The sequence below is a fragment of the Hyaena hyaena genome, unplaced genomic scaffold (genome assembly GCF_003009895.1).
Source record: "Hyaena hyaena isolate Hyena2069 unplaced genomic scaffold, ASM300989v1 scaffold_10, whole genome shotgun sequence".
Taxonomy (NCBI): domain Eukaryota; kingdom Metazoa; phylum Chordata; class Mammalia; order Carnivora; family Hyaenidae; genus Hyaena; species Hyaena hyaena.
Genome location: NW_024080642.1, coordinates 7,523,849 through 7,544,566, shown reverse-complemented (window position 1 = coordinate 7,544,566; position 20,718 = coordinate 7,523,849). Strand labels below are relative to the sequence as shown.

The window sequence follows — 20,718 nt, the reverse complement described above, 5'->3', positions numbered from 1 at the left end:
GTTTCTGAGAAAGAGAGAGAGAGAAAGCGCGAGTGGAGAAGGGGCAGAGAGAGGGAAAGAAAGAGAACCCCAAGCAGGCTCTATCTACACCGTCAGCGTGGAGCCTGATATGGGGCTCAAACCCACCAACTGTGAGAAGTCCTAAGCAGAACCTGGGCTGAAGGCAGACACTTAACCAACTGAGCCACCCAGGTACCCAAATAATGCTTTATTTCTTAAACTACAGCAAACATGACAAAAATGTTAACATCTGTCAATTCTGATAGTAGTTTATGTTGGTTTCTGTTTTTACATTACTACAGGTACTTTTCCTGAATGATGGCTATACCCCATAATTAAATTAATTATGTAAATATGAAATATGTAAACTATGTGACCTTGGGCAAAATTTCAAATTTCCTAAGCCTATTTGCTCATTTATAAAAAGAAGCTCTACTACCCACCTCAAACAGCTGTGGCCAAGTTTAATGAGATAATCAGTGTTAAGGGCTTGTCTACCATTTTAATTACTTCAACAGAGCTCAGGAATAGTGAAGACAGAGATAATTTCACCTTGAAGATGACAATATGGCACAGTATCTTTTGCACTTTTACATATATAAGCAAAATAAAAGAGACACTGCTCTCCTAGTGTCCAAGACAAGAATAAATCAGTTTTCCCATCACAAGACAGCAGAAAGCAAAGGTGGACTGCACTATTACTATTATTAACTCATCTTCACTGTCACCATAATAACAATGACTAACATTTACTGAGTGTCTAGTGAGTGCTAGGCACCGTTCTAGGCTTTTTAAATGCATTAACTCATTTGATACATCAGATAAACTTTGATGTAAGCTAGAACAAGAGAAAAAGGAATATATATCATAAGATTATGAACTCAAAGGAAAAGAACATTTCTTTCAGGTGAAAAAAAAATTAGGAAAAGTTGCCTGCAAAGGAGAATCTGGTAGGCAGACTTTTCAAGAGATTGACAGGCAAGGGATACAGAGAAGAAAAGAGAAGGGAGTGGTAAAGAGTGAAAACACCTTAAGGAATGAAGTATCTTTATAAGGCTGAATCACAGGATACATGGCAGGCAATAAGAAAAAGGATGAAAACATGAGCCAGGACACAAAAAAAGTCCTTGAGCATCTTTCTACTCAGGATTACGCTGCTATCTATTAAATACCGTGTTTCCAGCAATGTGCCCTTTGCATTTTTATGTTTTTGCTCACTAAAACCAGTAAAAAGCTGGTTTTTGGCCAGGTTATTTCAGAACTGTGGTTCAGGAAAATTAATCTGGCTGTTGTAACATCCCACATAATTCCTCCTCTTATTCTCTCCTATGGCTAACACCACCCAGTTTCTCACTTTTACCCAGACACCAAGCACAAATATGAGATGTCTTCTGATACTTCCTTCTCTCCTAAAGTGCTATTCATTCCTAAACCTTTCTACCATCAGTATTCACTGTCACAATCTTATTTCAAGCACTAATCATTCTTTCCTGAAAAAGCCTCCCAAGTGACCTTCAAACTCCAATCTATATCCCTCACTGCCACCCACATGAACTACCTAAAATACACATCTGATCACAATGCTCGTCTTTGCTTGGAACTGTCTGTTGACTTCCAAACTGCCTACAATGTGTATATAGAGAGAATATAATTTTACAAAGTCTATCAATCTGACTCATGTAGTTTTCCAGCTTCATATCCACACACACCCTATAAATCCCCTCTACCAAACTACTTTCCAGTATACACATGATAGTTTTTCACTCTTTTGTACCTGTGTATGTTGCTGTTCCTGCTACCTAAAATGTTCCATGTCCACTCCAATTATTCATTCAAGAATCAGTTTAAATATCATCTTTCTCAACTCTCTTTAGTGGGGAGATTGGATAGGCCTGCAATAACCTAAATAACAGACATTCACAATAACCCAGGACCCAGATTTAAAATACTACATGGGGGGGGGGGAACCCTACATTAGGATACTGAATTTCCTATCGTTTAATTATTTCACTAAGAATCTAGAGAAAATTCAAATCCAAAAGTTCTAATTTCAATCAAGTTCCCCCCCTTTATATAAAACAGGTAAAAAAAAAAAAAAAGCCATTCTTAAAATCTGACAAATCCTTACACTTGAAACTAATACTGTATGTTAACTATACTGGAATTAAAATTAATAATAAAAATAAAGTACCCCCCTCCCCCAAATCTAACAAATCTAGAAATAGGGAGGCAAGCTAAGATTTAACCAAGAAATGAGTAAGTGATTAAATATTCTAGCTATCAAAGTTTACTTATCAAAAAAAGTTTATCATATGTGAGTAAACAATGAAAAAATTGGATGAAACAGAATTAACAAATTTTAATGGGTTTTTAAATGTTTATTTATTTTTAGGAGAGAGAGCGCGCGCACGAGCAGGAGAGGAACGGAGGGAGAGAATCCCAAGCAGGCTCTGCACTGTCAGCCCATATATTGAGATCATGCATGACCTGACCGAAATCAAGAGTTGGACGTTTTAACTGACTGAACCATCCAGGGACTTTAAATTTTCATTTTTTTTTTAAACTTATGTATTTAAGAGAGAAAGCGTGAGTGGGGGAAGGGAAGGGGGGAGAGGAGAGAGAGAGAGAGAATATCCTAAGGAGGCTCTGCATTGTCAGCACAAAGCCCAATGTGGGGCTTGAACTCTTGAATCATGAGATCATGACCTGAGCTGAAGTCAGATGGTTAACAAACTGAGCCACCCTGGTGCCCTTCAAATTGTAATGTTTTTAAAGACTGAACAGTACTTCACATTTTTAAAGTATCACACCATGGTGCTATTATCTTTATAATCACAAATCTCAACATAAAGAGAACATAAAAAATACATAATAAAATTTTATTCAAGATTTCTGGCTCTTTGGACTTGATCTAAGTAAGAGTTTTCTGTGTAATAGTATATCCTTAAAGAGAAATTTACTTCTATTGACTAAGAAGAAACAAAAGCCTATTAATTTAGAGAAATTAAAAACCATCTTCAACCATCCATTCTTTTTTTTAAAGTTTATTTATTTATTTTGAGAGAGAGAGAGTGAGCAGGGGAGGGGCAGAGAGAGAGAGAGGGAGCCACAATCTCAAGCAAGCTCCACACTGCCAGGGAAGAGCCAAATGTGGTGCTCAAACCCACCAATGGTGAGGTCATGACCTGAGCCAAAATCAAAAGTCGGATGCTTAACTGACTGAGCCACTCAGGCGCCCCATTAGTTCTCATTGTTATGAAAGTATCACAGTATAACCCCTAAGCTCCAAATACCACAAGTACAGAGAATATCTAAGATCCAAGATACTTTAATAAGTATCCCTTTAGAAATGTTAGAAATAATACTTGACATGGGAGTCGACCTTGACTCTCTTCTTTCTTCCTCTATAACCAATTATCTTGATCTGTCAAGTTTACTTCCTCAATATTTGTTGAATTATTCTATCCTTACCCCTACTACCACAGTTCACACCATCTATCACCTCTCACTTGGGACTAATTACAACAGGTCTACCTAAATCCAGTCTTGGCCTGTTAATGTCTATCCTCTATAGAGCCCCCCACAAAGCCATCTATTGAAAATATAATCTGACTTGGGGCACCTGGGTGGCTTAGTCGTTTGAGTGTCAGACTTCAGCTCAGGTCATGATCTCAAGGTTTGTGGGTTCCAGCCCCACGTTGGGCTCTGTGCTGACAGCTAGCTCAGAGCCTGGAGCCTGTTTCAGATTCTGTATCTCCCTCTCTCTTTGACCCTCCCCTGCTCATGCTGTCTCTCTCAGAAATAAATAAAACATTAAAAAAAAAAAGAAAGAAAAAGAAAATACAATCTGACCATATCACTTCTCTACTTAAAAACAAACCTTTAATAAACTCTTATTAAAAAAAAACTTTATTGGCTCCCTATTTATTATTTACTTAATATTTACATAGCACTATGTGCTAGTCATTGCTTTAAGTTATTTTACAAGTGTTCACTTACTTCTCACAACTACCTACGAAAATTTAAATAACTAGCTTTTATTTATTAGTGTACACACACATGTGCAAAATATAAATAACACAGCTATGTAAGCAGCAGAGCTGCTGAAAGTTGAACCCAGCATCTGGGCTCCATAGTCAGGCCTCTTAATCACTGAACTATGCTGTCTCACTACTTCCTAAAGTCTACATGCTTTAAAACAGTATAAGGCCTTTGATTAATATCTGGTCCTTGCACACATTTCAAGTCTCATTTCTAATCAACCCCCGCTTTACTCACACACTGAGGATCTTGAAATGTAGGTCTTCCTTCTCCCACTTTGTGACCTTTATGATTCTACTTCTGCTGTCCCCCTGTCTGGAGCACCTTCTAGTACCTCAGTGTGGTTCCTACAATAGAGTGCGCTGAATATATTCCGATTAGAGAATCAATTTTTTAACGCTTCATAAGGTTGTAAGGAATAAAAAAACAAAAATCTCCTGGTATTAATTCTACTGGTAAACATCTGAAACACAAAAACACCAAAGGTTTTAAAACTCAAGTCGCAGGTATACCTAATGGTTATCCAGTAAAAACATACAAAAGTAACAATAAATACTTTCCCCAACCTAGATCCACTCTCACCTCTCTCTTGCTCCTTTCTGACATTCTCTCAATAGCCCAAATCAAAACAAAACACTTCAGTTTTTCACTTTCCTCATCTTCCTCGCTTCCCGTATCTAATTGGTTACTAATATTAAACAGATTGAATTTCTCTCAAATCTACTCTTTCAATCTGCACAGCCACCTAAACCATCTCCTCACAGGTCTATCTGCCTCCATCCACTCCACAGTTGCATCTTACACATTGCTGACAACTGCCTTAACAAAATTGTCCAATGGCAGTTCAAGAGTAAAAACAGTGGTTCTCAATCAACTAGGAAGCTTACTGAAAGTCCAAATTAAAAAGGAAAAAGAAAATGCCGATATCCCAGGTGCCCCCCATGGAATTTTTATTGCATAAGTCTATGACAGAACCTGGAAATTTCTATTTTTAATAGATTAAAATCTACATTTGATGACGATGGTCCATGTAACACCCTGCCTTACAGGCCAAATCAACTCCTCTATACTAAACCATCAATCCAACCATACTGAACTACTTGGGACCTTTCCTCACCAACTGAGGTATACTCATAGGAGACTGGGCACAAATCACTTCCTCTGCCCAGAACTCCAAACAATATGACAAGATTTCTTCAAAAACATTCAACATCTTTGCGAAGACTTCCTTGAAAATTCTGGACCCCCATCATACCAAGTACATATTTTGATTATACCACTATTGTGCTACCTTTGCATATTAAATGTGTTTATATATTTTCAGATCTTTGAGGGAAGGGACTGACAGTTCCTAGGATACAATATAGCTAAATAAATGATTGCTGGACAGAGAAATTAATGAAAATTTAGAAGAAAAAGATATGTAATGCTGTTGGATACTTTTTTTTTTTTTTTAAGTAGAAACCCACGGGCACCTGGGTGGCTCAGTGGTTAAGCGTCCAACTTCAGGTCAGGTCACCATCTCACAGTTTATGAGTTTGAGCCCCAGTTTGAGCCCCGCATTGGGCTTTGTGCTAAAGGCCTGCAGCCTGGAGCCTGCTTCGGATTCTCTTGTCTCCCTCTCTCTCTGCCCCTCCCCACCTCATGATTTGTCTCTCTCTGTCTCAAAAATAAACATTAAAAATTGTTTTTTTCATTATAAACCTTGTATTTTTTACTTTTTCAACTATGTACATGTATGCTTTCATAAAAATAAAGTCATAATAAACAAAAAAAAATTTTAAAGGAAACCAGGCAAAATTTAGGGTTATTTAAATTAGTATTTAAAATCCTAAACAAAATGTTTCTGGTAGTCAAAGATATAAACTGTTTTAATGAATGGAAAAGAAGAGATGAAGAATTCCAATTAACATATGTAAACATTGCTCACCCCCTACAGGGAACCTGATTAGCTTCTAAAGGATAAAGTAAGAGAAAACAGTAAGTTTAGGGTGGAGAAAACTGGCACACACTACATTAATCAAATGATGAAGGTTAATTCCACCAGTGATGTTTACTGAGTACCATGTAGCCCTTGAAATGATGTGATGAGAAGTGCCCTTTACCTCTGTGGTATTTCTTCCAAAAACCTGTAGCTCCAGTCTAATGAAAAAAACACCAGACAATCCCAGCTTGGGAAAACATTTTACTGGATACCTTACCAGTACTACTCAAGACTGTCAAGATAGTACTGGAAAAAAAGGAACCACTGAGAAACTGTCACAGACCAGAAAATACTGAAGAGATATAACCAAATGCAATGTGGTACCCTGGGTTGGGTCTGGAAGAGAAACAGTACCTTAATGGAAAAACTAGTCGAATCCACATAAAGTCTGGAGTGTAGGTAATAGTAATTACCAAGATTGACAAATGTACCTCAAAAACCTAAGATACTAACAATGGGGAAAACTGAGTTCAGGGATGTATGAACTCTGCATTATCTTCACCACTTGTTTTATTCCAAAATAAAAACTTCTAAAAAAAAAAGGAAAAATGTGGGATCGCTTAATAATACTTAACAGTACAAAAATACTTATTGTTAAAGATGTAAACCATATTTCACAGTTTAAATAAGATGCTCATTTGCAACATACTTTTTACATTAAAAAATGTATTCCACTTGGCATTGATTTACATAGCACTTTACCTATTATAAAACTTTGAAGCCATCACTGGATTCAGAGATACACATAATGGATACCAAAGAGAAAAAAAAAATTCTTAAGGGATATACTTACAACTATTAAAACTACTATACTAATAAATTAATGACTTTATTTAACTGTATGTTAAATTTTATTTCTTAAGAAAAGGAAAAGGGCTCTAACAATAAAAACATTTCCTTAAGGACTTACAGGCCATTTATCATTCATTAGTAGCCATTATTTTGTGAGTTAGATACTGTCAATATTATCCACTTATAGATAAGGAAATTGAAGTTTCTGCTCAAAACACATAGCTGGCAAACTGTGGAGTGAGAACTACTAAAATATTCACATATGGTTTAGTAAACAGCTTACTTCATTTTCTGTGATAATGCTAAATGTATGTAATTTTCCCCACCCTTAAAAAAATAATTAACAAAAAAAATCTAAATAATCAGTAATACTGATTCATCTTCACCTTCCCTTCTTTTGTAGTCAGTATAATTTTTCTTAAGGTTTTTATTTTATTTATTCATTTACATAATCTCTACACCCAATGTGGAGCTCAAAGTCACTAGCCCAAGATCAAGAGTCACACACTTTTCCAACTGAGTCAACCAGGTGTCCTGCAGCCAGCATATTTTTTATTAAAAAAAAAACATAGATGAATAGACAAAATATATGCCTTATGCATACAGAGCAATAATATCATAAAACATATCCTTCTATCTTTGCCAGAGACTAAAAGTGGATTAATCAATATGCAAAATCTTAAAACACAAAAGTTCATAGGCTTTTAAAAATTAAAGTCTTTGGAAATTTCCCATATTCTTAATTTCATGACTATCAAAGACAGTCTCTCAGAAAATTTGTTATTAACAGCCTTAGTACCTGTCAATAATTCTTGTCAACACATAAGAGTTCAAAGATAATCAAAATGCAAAGAACAACTACAAGCCGCAAATGTAAAGTGCCCAGGTGGGTTAATTCACGAAGTTGAGAATTTTATGGCCCTGATACAAGTATGTCTGGAACGTGACTCTGTTCCATGGGACAACATAAAATCTCTTTAAAGGAATGATAAACAACTCTCCCTCCTTCACTTCAATTCCTGAAAGATCACTGGAAGTTAGCTATTACAAAGAACTACAGCATAGCACGTTTCCTTTCACATAGCCCTGCGTTCAATCTATTGCAACAAGTATTTTATTTACTTACTAATACTACTTATATATTAATTTAATATTTAATATTATTTAATTAATATGTTCTTATTAAAGCTACCTGCATGTATGCAACAAGTATTTACTTATTAATACTACTGTAAAGCAGTTGTAGACAATTTCTGGGAGTCCCTACTCAAATGCCTAAGGCCTTACACAAACAAAATAGTTAACAAGACTGAATGTTAATAAATGCAAATTTATACGATGTAGACAGTATATACCATGGATTTTTTCACCATTTTAGAAAAGAAATTCACAAACACATAAAATGGGTCTGTTTTGTCAAAAGGATAAGGCATGTTTCTTTGATCATGCAAGGCAATACCCAAGTGGTTCAGTGCTTATATTTACTACATTCTAGATGCTAACCCAACATGTGACCTTAGGGAAAGACATTCTCTAAATTTTAGTTCTCTCATCCATAAAAATATCAATCTGCCCAAAAAGCAGCTGACAGTACAAACGAAAATAAGTACTACATTCAATGTATTTAGAAAGTTCTAGGGAAATGTTTATGACAATGTTAAATGACAGTACCTTTAGAGGATACCTTTCCAGAAGGATCCTTAATGAATACACAGATCAATCCTAACTAGGTATGTTTCAACCAAAAACCACCATCTTTTAAAGAGAAAGCAATATGTCAAAATAATAAGCACTTCTGATACTTGCATCCAATGAGTATAAAGCATTTCACAAATATCAATTAACTCCAACTATCATGGCAAGGTTAAAAATTATACACATAGCAATTTATACACATAAGCCACGGTTCTATGTAATACTATCTGAAAGTGTCAGGCCTAACCAGCAACAAAGCTAAAACAATCCAAAAACCCTCCACTGCAGCTAACTATTAGGCTTATATTATAGCATCTTTCTTCATGAAGTACAGATTTCTCAAAACATTTGGTCTTCAGCAACTAGGATTCACTCTACAACTAAACATCTTCAGCATTGGTTTTCCTTTACCTTTTCATAACTCACTGCACACCATTAGTTTTATTTTAAATAGAGCAACATTTTAAGTAAAAATAAAACAAAACAATTACAGTCTTACTGTAGAAGACTTAAGCACAGTGGCAAAGAATTTCCACTTCAAATTTAACTATTTCTCTTTTTCCAACATATATGATATGAAAACAGGTTACCTGTCTTGATATTTTCAAAACAGAGACTTAAAAGCAAGTAAACAAATCTCTTTTAGGACCACAGCAGACATGGCTAGCTCAGTTCAAAACCAACTAAGCCTTAAGTCCCTTTGGCAAAAGAGTGCGTGACTCACTGCTGTAGAATTCAATGGAAAGAATTGGAAAATTCATTCTGATTGCCCTAAGATTTCGCCCAGAGTTTTTTTAAAGACACATCCATACTAATGTCATCAACTTCCATAGTTCTATGATTTGTTTATTAAGATGACAAGATGTGAATAAGGTGAGCCACATGTAAACAAAAAGCAAGATCCTACTTTTTCCTAAGTACCTAAAATATGAGCCATAAGGTGCACATGTATGCATGCATCTGTGCATGTATACACATAACACACACATATATTATTAGCACATAGGAGGGAAACATTTACATTGAAAACATAAAATACAGACAATGAAACATGAATGTTCTAGCTAGAAAAAAAATTATACTGATTTTTCCCTTCTAGAAACATCTCCAAATTTCTTATGTACTAAAGTCATTTCATCTGAAAAATAGATACCAAATAATTCTACAAAAACGAAAGAAAACTATCCCAATCTTTTAAAAGTTTTTATAAATACAAGATTATGAAGAATTTTAAAAATTAAGCAAAAGATCTTATCACACATATCAGAAATATTCAGATACATATTTGGTACTAAAGCTCTCTTGCTTAAATTATTTTACGTTCTCGATCAATTAATAGCCTACTGAAAAATCACCACTTTTAGTGCACTTTTATACTTTAAAGTACTAGGATGGAAATGTGTCACATAACATAATGAAAATACCATCCTTAACCTTACCCATCCCTCACCACAGGAACCCTTCTACCTTCTAATCACATTAAAAATAACAAAAGTGTAAAAATACATCACACACTGTCAAACGGTCTTAAGGCTCATCAAAATCATATTTACCACATGAATCTGACATTCTCTGAAGATGTCTATTCACATGAATGCCCGATGCAAGACATTAAAGTGACCTACCCTCTCTTATGGTAGTACCTTACAAAAGGTCCCTTGCAAGGGACAACACAAGAAGAAAGCCTTTATAAGAAGGCTTTAACACAAATTATTATCTTATCCCTTTTTACTCATCATTGATGTTATTTAAAAAAAATCATAGATTTAATGTTCCCATGCAAACTAAAAGGAGATATGTACAGTATTCTCATTTAGATTTTTGCCATATTTTCTACCACCACTACTTGCCAGATATTTCTGGCATTCATTAACTTACACTTACTTTACTAAAACGATAAAAAAACATTAACAAGGGGTGTGTGTGTGTATATGTGTATGTGTATACACACAAATACAGAGAGACAATAAGTGTCTGCTTTAGAGCAGGGGCATTGCTTTTTACCCCAATCATTCAACACCTTGCAAAAATGGTGGAAACTAAAAACATCAGATTTTAAGATTTACCACAGAGAAATGCCTTTGTTGTAGCACAATTAGTATCAAATAACCTTACAAAACATAAGCAAGAAAAAAATGCTAGGAAAGGGCAATCTAGCATTTCACAGCTTCTGCTCTCTTACTCCACCCAGTCTCTTCAGCTCAATGGCTGTTCACAGCATCCACAAATATTAGCCCATTTTTAAAAGGGGAGGGGATGGGTACCAAAATAGGGCAATCTTTCTCAAAATCAATATATACAGAAATATTTTGTGAGAAATTGTGTTCCTTCCTTTGATTTATAAAAAAAATAACAAAAAAAACAGGTTCAGATTTGTTTTAAGAGATCCTCCCCTTCTGAATAGTTCAAACAATGATCATTTATAATAGAACAAGAAAGAATAAATCACCCTAAATACAGATAACACTTCTGCTTTAATAAAAACTGCAATTTGCAATTGCCAGTTATTTTGTAAAATTGTGTCCTGAAAGATACCCATGAGAGGTTAAAAGCTAGCTAATGTCTTAGAACCAAATTAGAATTTTTTAAGTAAAAGCTTTTTATACATTCAACATTATATCACTGCCGACATAACCCAGGCTGGAAATTTTCCTGATTAAGAGACTAAACCCTGCAGCAATCAAGCCCTGCTGCAGAAAAGAATAAGATTTAAAAATAATAAAGAAAGAAAATTAAAAAGAAAAAAATTTAAGTAAATACTACTGAGGCAAAGGGGAGGGATGACATTACTGGTGTTAAAGGCCCAAGCTATGTCTCCTCCGCCCTAGACTCAAAATGAAATTCACACAAAACAACCCACCTACCAACAAAAATAGGATTACCAAAAACGGCACAAATTTGTTTAGCCTTTCAAACGTTATGAATCTCGAGGACTGCGTGTTAAAGTAGAGGTCGGAATAACAGTAATATCTTTATTCTCTCCCGACTGCTTCTTAAGGAAAACGGGGGGGGGGGGGGGGGGGGGGGGGACCTTGGCATGACATCGCCCATTGAGAATGAAACCACAAATCTGGTTCTTCTCTTCAAAAGTACAAATTCTTAACCAAAGGACTGATGTAATCTGGACCCAAACCCCAACCCCAAAAGAAAATCTCCTGCCCTCCTCCCAGGGAGTTTCTTGCTAAGTCACTGAAGAAAAGCAGAAAAACAAATAAAGCCAAGGCATCCTGCTCTCTCTTATCTAAGACACTGAAAACATCTTTCTCTTCTCTAACGCTTAGAAAGAGAAAGAAAGAGAGAGAGAGAGAGAGAGAGAGAGAGAGAGAGAGAGAATTTGCCCACCACCTCAAAGACATTCTCTTATTTTCTCAGCTGGGAGACTAAAGACGGCACTGCGTTTCCTAAAGGAGTGGGGAGATTAGATGAAGAGGAATGGCTGAGGGCCTCGAAGCTGTGGTACAACGTCAAAAGGCAACTCCCGTTTCAGGAGCCAGTGGCAGAAAAGAAAATCCTGCCTGATTTGGTGGGTGGATGCTGCGGATGGTTCGGTGGGTCGGGCCGCTCCTCGCTAGCGGATGTAGAGGCTGGACCACCGCACAGAGGGACCAGGGAAGGGCTGGGCCATCCTCTTCAGGTCAACCCCATCCTAAGGACAGGTGGGGGACGGAACGCCTGAAGGCCTATGGGTGCCGAGGCCGCGCGGGGCTGAGCCCGGTCCCCGAGCAGCCAAGCACGGGTGGGGTGGGGACTGCGGTGCTCGCCTTCCGCGGCCAGGGAGAGGAGGGCCGAACCCTTTCCCCAAGATCACAGAGCGACCTGCTCTCCACGCCCTTCCTACCCAAGAATACTTTTCTTGCTAAGTCACTGAAGGAGGAGGGCGATCTCTTCCCGGGGAGGGCCGCGGGTGGAGTCGCGGCAGCCCCGGCACCCCCCGAAGCCGGGCCGGGGAGGAGAGCGAGGACAGCGCCCTCCCCGGCCGGTCCCCCCTCCTCCCGTGTCTCTCACTCAACGGCCGTCGCGGCCGCCATTTTGAGAGCGAGGAGAGAAGAAGAAGGAGGAGGCGGCGGCAGGGGGAGGGGAGAATGGGAGGGAGGGGACCGGCGCAGCCACCTCGTCAGGCCGCCCGGCCCGCAGCAGCTCGAGCGCGGTGGAGATGACAGAGGGGAGAGCGCAGACCCTCGCCGCCTTACCGGAGCGCTGCACCGCCGCCTCCGCAGGGCCTCTTCCGTCCTTCACTCCCATCCACCGGCGGGGGAGGGGGAGAGGGAGAGGGAAGGGAGGAAGGAGGGAGGGAGGGAAGGAGGGAGGGGGAGGATGGCGCGCTGGGCCCGGTCCCGGGAAGGGGGAGGGGAGGGGAGCGGGCGGGCTCCTCAGCCGTTCCGGGGCTCGAGCCCAAGCCTGGCGCTCGCGGTTCCTCTCGCTCGCGCCCAAGCGCTCCTCCTTCTCTTTCTCGCTCCTTGAGCCCCGGGATCGCTGCTCGTTCGCTCGCTCACTCGCTATCTCAGCCGCCGGACTCCGCCGCCGCCCCGCCGCTCCAGCTCCGTCTGTCACAGGAGCTGCCCCAACGCCCTGACGTCACCGCGCCGCCGCCGCCGCCGCTGCCGCCGCCGCCCCAGACCCGCCGGGATGAGGGAGGGAGGGAGGGAGGGAGGGGGGCCGGGAGAGGAGAGGAGCTGCGGCGCATGCGCAGGCCTGGGCCGGGCCCTGAACCGCGCTGCCTTCCGCTTAGCGGGCGCGCTGGCTCTGCGGCTTGGCAGTGGCGAGTGGCGGGCGGCTAGTTTGCTCCCCTTCTCGTGCTGTGCTTGTCTCTGGAACCTTGATCTCCCTTTTCCTAGACCCTCGTCTTCCTGTCCAGGCACCTCAGGAACTCCGGCTCTGTTCACCTCCCTGCCCTCAAACGGAGCTCTCCCCGCTTCTCCCGGCCAACAGCGGGGACCCGTTGCTACCCTTGGATTCCGGGCCCCGATAGGCTTCAGAATAAAGTGGAGCCCCGGCCAAGCTGTGGCCCCTTCTACCTCTGGCCTTCGGATTTATTTCCCAGTTTTGTGGGGGCAAAGAGGAGGGAAGTAGGTTGGGTTGGCTTGGAGAGAAGAGCTGTCGATGGCTAAAGGCTGATGGGATGCCTAATTGTCTCCTTTTTTTAATAGATTTTTAATTGCGAGGATTCGCTTTTAGCAGTGATTCAGCTATTCCTTTCCTTAGTCACACACACATTTGAGATACTTAAAGTCTCGAAACTGACACCTAAAGAAAGACCTGGAACTTTATCCTCACAAAGTGTGCGCGCGTGCGCGCGCGCGCGTGTGTGTGTGTGCGCGCGCGCGCGCTCGCTCCCTGGCTAAATTATGAGTTGATCTAGTGATGACAAAGAAGTCTTCGGGATTGTAGTTTATTCCACACCGAGATATTTGATTTAAAACAGGCCAGATTTGACGTTCTGAATCTTTCAATACGGAATAGTCTCTTAATAAGAGGTATCTAGTATGATTATCTAATTATTAATTTATATTGTCCAAGGAAACTCTTTTCCTGAAACATGTTTAAGGTTACGTTTATTGATTTTATTACTTCCCTTTATGTGGGTAAATATATACACTGCTTTTGAGAAGCAGCTGCGTTAATGAAAGAGGGAACTTGGGTGCATGAATCTTGGATCAGCCACTTGGCAGAAGCGTGACCTTGACTACTCTCTGGCCTGGGTTTCTCTATAAAACAGACCTAATAAATAGCTAATTCATAAGGCTTTTGTGAGAAATAGAGAGGTGATGCTGCATGTGTAAGAAGATATTGCCGTGGTGAGGAATCACAGGTAACTCATGTAACCATTACTGTTGCTTGATACCAAAGCAAAGTTTCCTTTTGTAAAGAAAGGTTGCCTCTATCCTTGAGGTGTTGGGGAGGAGCTTGAGTGGGGTTGGTTGCCTGGAGGGTTTGGGTTTTTCTTCTTCACGAAGCCGGGAAGGAAATCAAAGGGTCTCTGGAAGGTCTTTTCCAGGTTTACAGCTGTACTTTGGAATCCTCAAGTTAGACGAAGACTAGAGGAGGCACAGGGGGTTGGTTTGTGCTACGTCCAGGAACAATCAGTAAACATGAAATAAATTAGCCTCTCTGGTTCTAAGAATCCACCTTTGGTTCATTTTTACCTTTTAAAATATTTATTATTGTGTGATATCACACTGCTTAATATTTAATCAGATGAGTAAATCAGTTATTTTTAAAATGAATATTTCAAAAGCCAACAGAATTGCCCAGAAAGAAATCAGAATCTCATTGATAAACACTGATTTAATACAAATAGGTAGTACTAACTGCTATAAACCTTGAGCTCATAGACTCCTGTATTTAGAACCTTTAAAATCTGTTATTATGTAATTACACACTAAATTGAGATCAGGTTTTATTTCTGTAGCAGTCTTTTAAAATACAGACTCCCTTGGGAAGAATGTATAAACACTTTTCTTTAGTTACAATTTTTCCAAACAGAAATAAAACTGTGTTATGTATTTAACTTGTTGTGGAGTGATGTGTTATGGTTCTATGCACTTTCTTTTCAGTTGCTAACATGATAGATCCATCTTCATAAACACTTGTCTTTTGAGAATGGAGAATTAGGATATCTATGCTATCAATCATAATCCATAAAGACATGTGTAGAACCTACTACATCCATCCAGGAAACATTTAATAATGAATATTTTGGATGATGTTTCTTGAAAAAAAATTAAGTATAAGCATCCATTTTACTTCCCACAATTTAACAACCTCCCCATTCACTTGAATTGCAGATCTTTATTTTTCCAGCAGACATTTTCAAAATGGAAACATTTGTTTCAATTGCTGCAGTAAAATTAGTGTTAGTTTAAACAATTCTGCAAATAAGCTGACTGGAAGAACCACTTCAAAATTACTGCTATTGGGGAGAGGACAAAATGTCTCCTAAAATCTGTTTACAATGAGCACAATTTTTTTCTTTTTTTAAACTATTACTTTTTAATTTTATTTTAATTTCAGCATTGGTAACATACAGTGTTATATTAGTTTTAGGTGTAACGATGAGCACATATGTTAAAACTTTATTTTGAGAATTAAACTGTCCTCTGTTTATAGGCAAATACACATTGCTGTATGTTCATATTTCATAGGAAACAATTAGCAAATGGTGAGAAGAGAGCTTTCAGGTATATAAGTTATGTGAATCAAAGCCCCGTTTGAAAGAGAACCATGACCCAACTGGCAAGAGACTCACCAGAGGAGATTTTAGCTGATTAATTGCGTACCTGCATTTCCCCGAAGCATGGACATGTCAATGAGGGCAAGTCCCACTAAACCAGTCATTCTTCATCTCAGCATCATGACATCCTTATGTGTCATGAACACTGGGAGGCCATAGAAACAGACTATTAAAAGAGGTGAGACTCTCAACCTGGGCATAGAGAAAATGTTTAGAAGCAGCGCTTTGTAGTCTAAAACCTTTGAAAATTTAGATAGAAAAATAATTTGTAAAAAGCTAACATAAAGAAACAATACAAGGCACCCAGGTAGCTCCATCGCTTAGGCGTCTGACTCTTAATTTTGGCTCAAGTCATGGTCTCATGGTTCAAGAGATTCAGCCCCACACCAGGAGTCAATCAGTGCAGAGTCTGCTTGGGATTCTCCCTCTCCCTCTCTCTCTGTTCCTCCCCAGCTTGTGCTTGCTCACTCTCTCTCTCTCTAAAATAAATAAACATAAAAATTACAAAAGGACATACCAGATTCATTCTAGATGTCACTACGATAGACCATGAGAAAAGTAAAACAGGCTAGCTTCTCCTTTGTCGGTTTGTAAACCTAGTAGAGAAAAAGATTCTGACAGAGAGGACTCGAAGAAGGCTTTAGGAAGGAGGTGATTTAAAGTGGGCCTTAAAAAATGGCTAGAATTTAAAAAAAAATTTTTTTAAATATTTATTTAATTTTGAGACAGGGAGAGACAGAGTGTGAGCAGGGGAGGGGCAAAGGGAGAGGGAGACACAGAATCTGAAACAGGCTCCAGGCTCTGAGCTGTCAGCACAGAACCCAATGCGGTGCTTGAACCCACAAACTGTGAGATCATGACCTGAGCCGGTCGGATGCTTAACTGACTGAGCCACCCAGGTGCCCCCCAAAATGGCTAGAATTTTAATTGATTCAACAAACATTTCTTGGGTGGCTTCTATGTACCAGACACCATGACCAGAGCAAACAGAATCCCTGAGATCGTAGCATTTGTACTCTGGTAGAAGACACAGAAAAAAGGTGACAAAGCTATGAGGGCAAAAAAGTATTGAGATGGGGAAAATATGAACAACTACATTAGTGAGGGTGGTAAAGGAAAACATTTCTGAGGAATGAATGACATTTAAACTAAATGACTTGAGCAGCCAAGGGATTCCAGATTAAGGAATAACTGCGAAGGTCCTGAGGCAGGAAAATGCTTGCTGTCCCAGGAAATGAAAGAAGATCCAGGCTGACAGAGTGATATGGTGGTGAGGACGGTGGCTTCTTAACTGCACTGGTCGAGGGGACGCCATTCACATTTTATTCTCTGAATAGCCCAGAAGAGGAAAGAAGAAGTAGGGGACAAGATCAGAAAGAAAAGTAAGAATCAGATCGGGGCCTTGAGAACATAGGAGGGAACTTGGATTTCATTTTTGTAGCTGTGGATAAAGACAAAACAAACACGTTTTGACCCTAACTTTTAATCTAGAGGACTTAAAAAAATTATTACGTCGGGGCACCTGGGTGGCTCAGTCGGTTAAGCGTCCAGCTCTTTATTTCAGCTCAGGTCATGATCTCACAGTTCATGAAATTGAGTCCCACATGGGGCTCTGCACTGACAGCATGGAACCTGCTTTGGATTCCATCTCTCTCTCTGCCCCTCCCTTGCTTGCACTTCTCTGTCTCTCAAAATAAATAAATAAACTTAAAAAACAATTATTATTTTAACTTCTCAATATGTGAAATCTGAGATATATAAAAATAGAATGATATATTGAACCCTCATACACCCATTACCAGGTTTGACAATTATAAACTCATGGCTAACCTTGTTTCATATACACTCTCATTCACTTCCCTGTCCATATTATTATTTTTTTTAATTTTTAGAATGTTTTTTATTTATTTCTGAGAGAGAGAGAGACAGCGTGAGCAGGGGAGGATCAGAGAAAGAGGGAGACACAGAATCTGAAATAGGCTCCAGGCTCTGAGCTAGCCGTCAGCACAGAGCCCAACACGGGGCTCGAACCCCCAAAACGTGAGATCATGACCTGAGCTGAAGTCGGACGCTTAACCGACTGAGCCACCCAGGTGCCCCTATTATTATTTTTTTTTTAAGTAAACTCTATGCCCAACATGGGGCCTGAATTCACGATCCTGAGGTCAAGAGTCATATGCCCTACTAAGCCAGCCACATGTCCTGCCATGTTATTTTGAAGTGCATTCTAGATAGCACATTATTTCACTCATTAATAGTTTAGTATGTCTAGGGGCCTTTGGGTGGTTCAGTCAGTTAAGCATTTGACTTTGGCTCAGGTCATGATCTCCCGGTTCATGATCCCGGCCCGCATCGGGCTCACTGTTTTCAGCGCAAACTAGCTTTGGGTCCTCTGTCCCTCTCTCTCTGCTCCTCCCCCACTTGCACTCTCTCAAAAATAAGTAAATATTTTAAAAAACGAGTATGTCAAAAAGAAAAAAACTTTTAAAAAACATAATCACGATACCATTATTACACTTAAAAGAATGACAATCATTCCTTAAGGATATTTTGATCCTGTCCTTTGATTTTGCCTCAGCGAAACCATGGAATGATCAGAAGTTTTAGAGAAATTGGACAAACAATTCAGTTAAGCAATCTTGGACAAAAGAACTGTCCTAGGTGGGCACCTGGGTAGCTCAGTTGGTTAAGTGTCTGATTCTTGATTTCAGTTCATCTTACGATCTCACAGTTCCTGGGTTTGAGCCCCATCTCAGGCTCTGCACAGACAGTTTGGAGCCTGCTTGGGATTCTCTGTCTTCCTTCTCTCTCTCTCTGCCTCTCTCTCTCTCAAAAATAAAGGAATAAATAAAATGTTTTTTTTTAAAAAAGGAACTCTCCTCCATTACTTGAGATCTACCCACAACTTTTCGTGGATTACTTTAAAATTAATATGAATGATTGGCCTTAAATCCAAGTGAAATGAATATTACTAGTAGAATATTCACAGCATGCAAGTGGCAATGGCTAAAATAGCATACAGTAAAAATTTTTTTCAATGTTTCTTTAATTTTGAGAGAGAGAAACAAAGAGAAAGAGAGCACTAGTGGGGAAGGAGTGGAGAGAGAGGGGGAGACAGACAATCTGAAGCAGGCTCTTTATGAAGCAGACTCCCTGCTATGATCACAAAGAGAGACATGGGCTCAAACTCACAAACATGAGCCAAAGTTGGACACTCAGCACACTCAGCCACCCAGGAGTCCTAGTAAATATTTTATCTATAAAATTTGGCCCAGGGAAATTGTATATGATCAAAATCATGACCACAAAAGGATATTCACAGTAATAGAAAACATAAAAAAGCAACTATAAAAAACCTTGATAAGTCAAATTTCCTTTGTAAAATGATTAGAAGAAAAAACTGATGCCACTGAAAATAATTTCATTAAAATAAAAATGAAAATAGAAAAATTGGAAGTGGTTTAACTCTGCTAAATAGAGAATTGATCAAATAATTACTTTCATTAAGTAAGTAGAGTTAATTCTTTTTTTTTTTTTTTAAGGAAATTTTTTTTTTTTAATGTTTTATTTATTTCTAGGAGAGAGAGAGAGAGACAGCGTGAGCAGGGGAGGGTCAGAGAGAGAGGAAGTCACAGACCGAAACAGGCTCCAGGCTCTGAGCTGGCAGTCAGCACAGAGCCCGACGCAGGGCTCGAACCCACGAACCGTGAGATCATGACCTAAGCGAAAGTCGGAAGCTTAGCCGACTAAGCCACCCAGGTGCCCCTAGTAGAGTTAATTCTGATAAATATATTTTCTCTAAAAATTCACTTAAGTTGGTATAATTCTGATTAAAGCACTTGGATTTGCAAGTGCTGAGGTATCATGTTCTTAAGGTCAATATAGAAGGGTCAATGGGGCACCTGGGTGGCTCAGTCGGTTGGGCATCCGACTTCGGCTCAGGTCGTGATCTCAAGGGCCTAGGTTCGAGCCCCGCGTCAGGCTCTGTGCTGACAGCTTGCTTTCTTCGGATTCTGTGTCTCCCTCTCTCTCTACCCCTCCCCTATTCGTGCTCTGTCTCTCTCTGTCTCTCAATAATAAATAAATGTGAAAATATTTTAAAAAATATATAGAAGGGTCAAAACTTCCTGGATCTAGGGCAGCATTAGATATATAATATAAACCATAAATGTAATTTTAAATTCTGTGGTAGTCACGTTTTTTAGAAGTAAAAAGAGATAGAATTCATTCAATCTTTTTTCATACTCTTTGAAATCTGTTGTATATTTTACATCTATAGCATAACTCAGTCCACATTAGCCACATTTCCAGTTTTTACTATCCCATACTGAACAGTATAATCTAGGTAGAAAGAATGGCTTGAGCAAGGATATGGAGTTATAAATATGGAAGGCAAGTTCTGGGAACAAGAAATGGCTCCGATGTAGCTGAAAAGGAGTTTCGTGTATGTGAGAGAGGCATGGAAGGTAGATGGAGAGCTGGAGAGGGAAGAAGGAGAAATACAGGGACTGTAAGACTGGAAAGAGAATGTGGACTGCAAGGTTTTGAATATCTTGATGGCTAGACTGTCCTGTTGGCTATGGGACTGCTCATATTGCTTTTGTATAAGACCATAAACCCGTAGCCTTCATCTTCCAAAAAGAACTTTCCTGACCCCCTTCAATAGTATACTTTTTCTCTCTTAGTTGCTATTTCTACTGTCTCTCCTTCCCCTATTGACTGTGCAGAAAAAAGAAGGAACTGATTTTTGAGTCTCCAAATGATGGTCCAGAAAAACCACTAATGCTAAGTTATATCAAGACATACCCTAAATCATGGTTTTTGTACTTTCTTTTTCTCCAAAGCTTTCTTCTTCTTTTTTTATGTTTATTTATTTATTTTGACAGTGGGGGAAGTAGGAGGAGAGGCAGAGAGAGAGAGAGGGAGAGAGAGAGAGAGAGAGAATGCCAACTTGAGGCTCGATCTCACGATCATG

The 20,718-nt window shown here is 39.4% G+C and overlaps 1 protein-coding gene across 1 annotated transcript in view; it reads right to left on the bottom strand.

The window, feature by feature from the left end:
* Positions 1-13,076, bottom strand: part of PAFAH1B1 (platelet activating factor acetylhydrolase 1b regulatory subunit 1) — a 77,072-nt gene extending 63,996 nt beyond the window's left edge. The window contains exon 1 of the mRNA XM_039252340.1: positions 12,703-13,076. The gene's annotated coding sequence lies outside the window, so the exon portion shown is untranslated. The remainder of the gene's footprint in view (positions 1-12,702) is intronic.
* Positions 13,077-20,718: the final 7,642 nt, after the last annotated feature.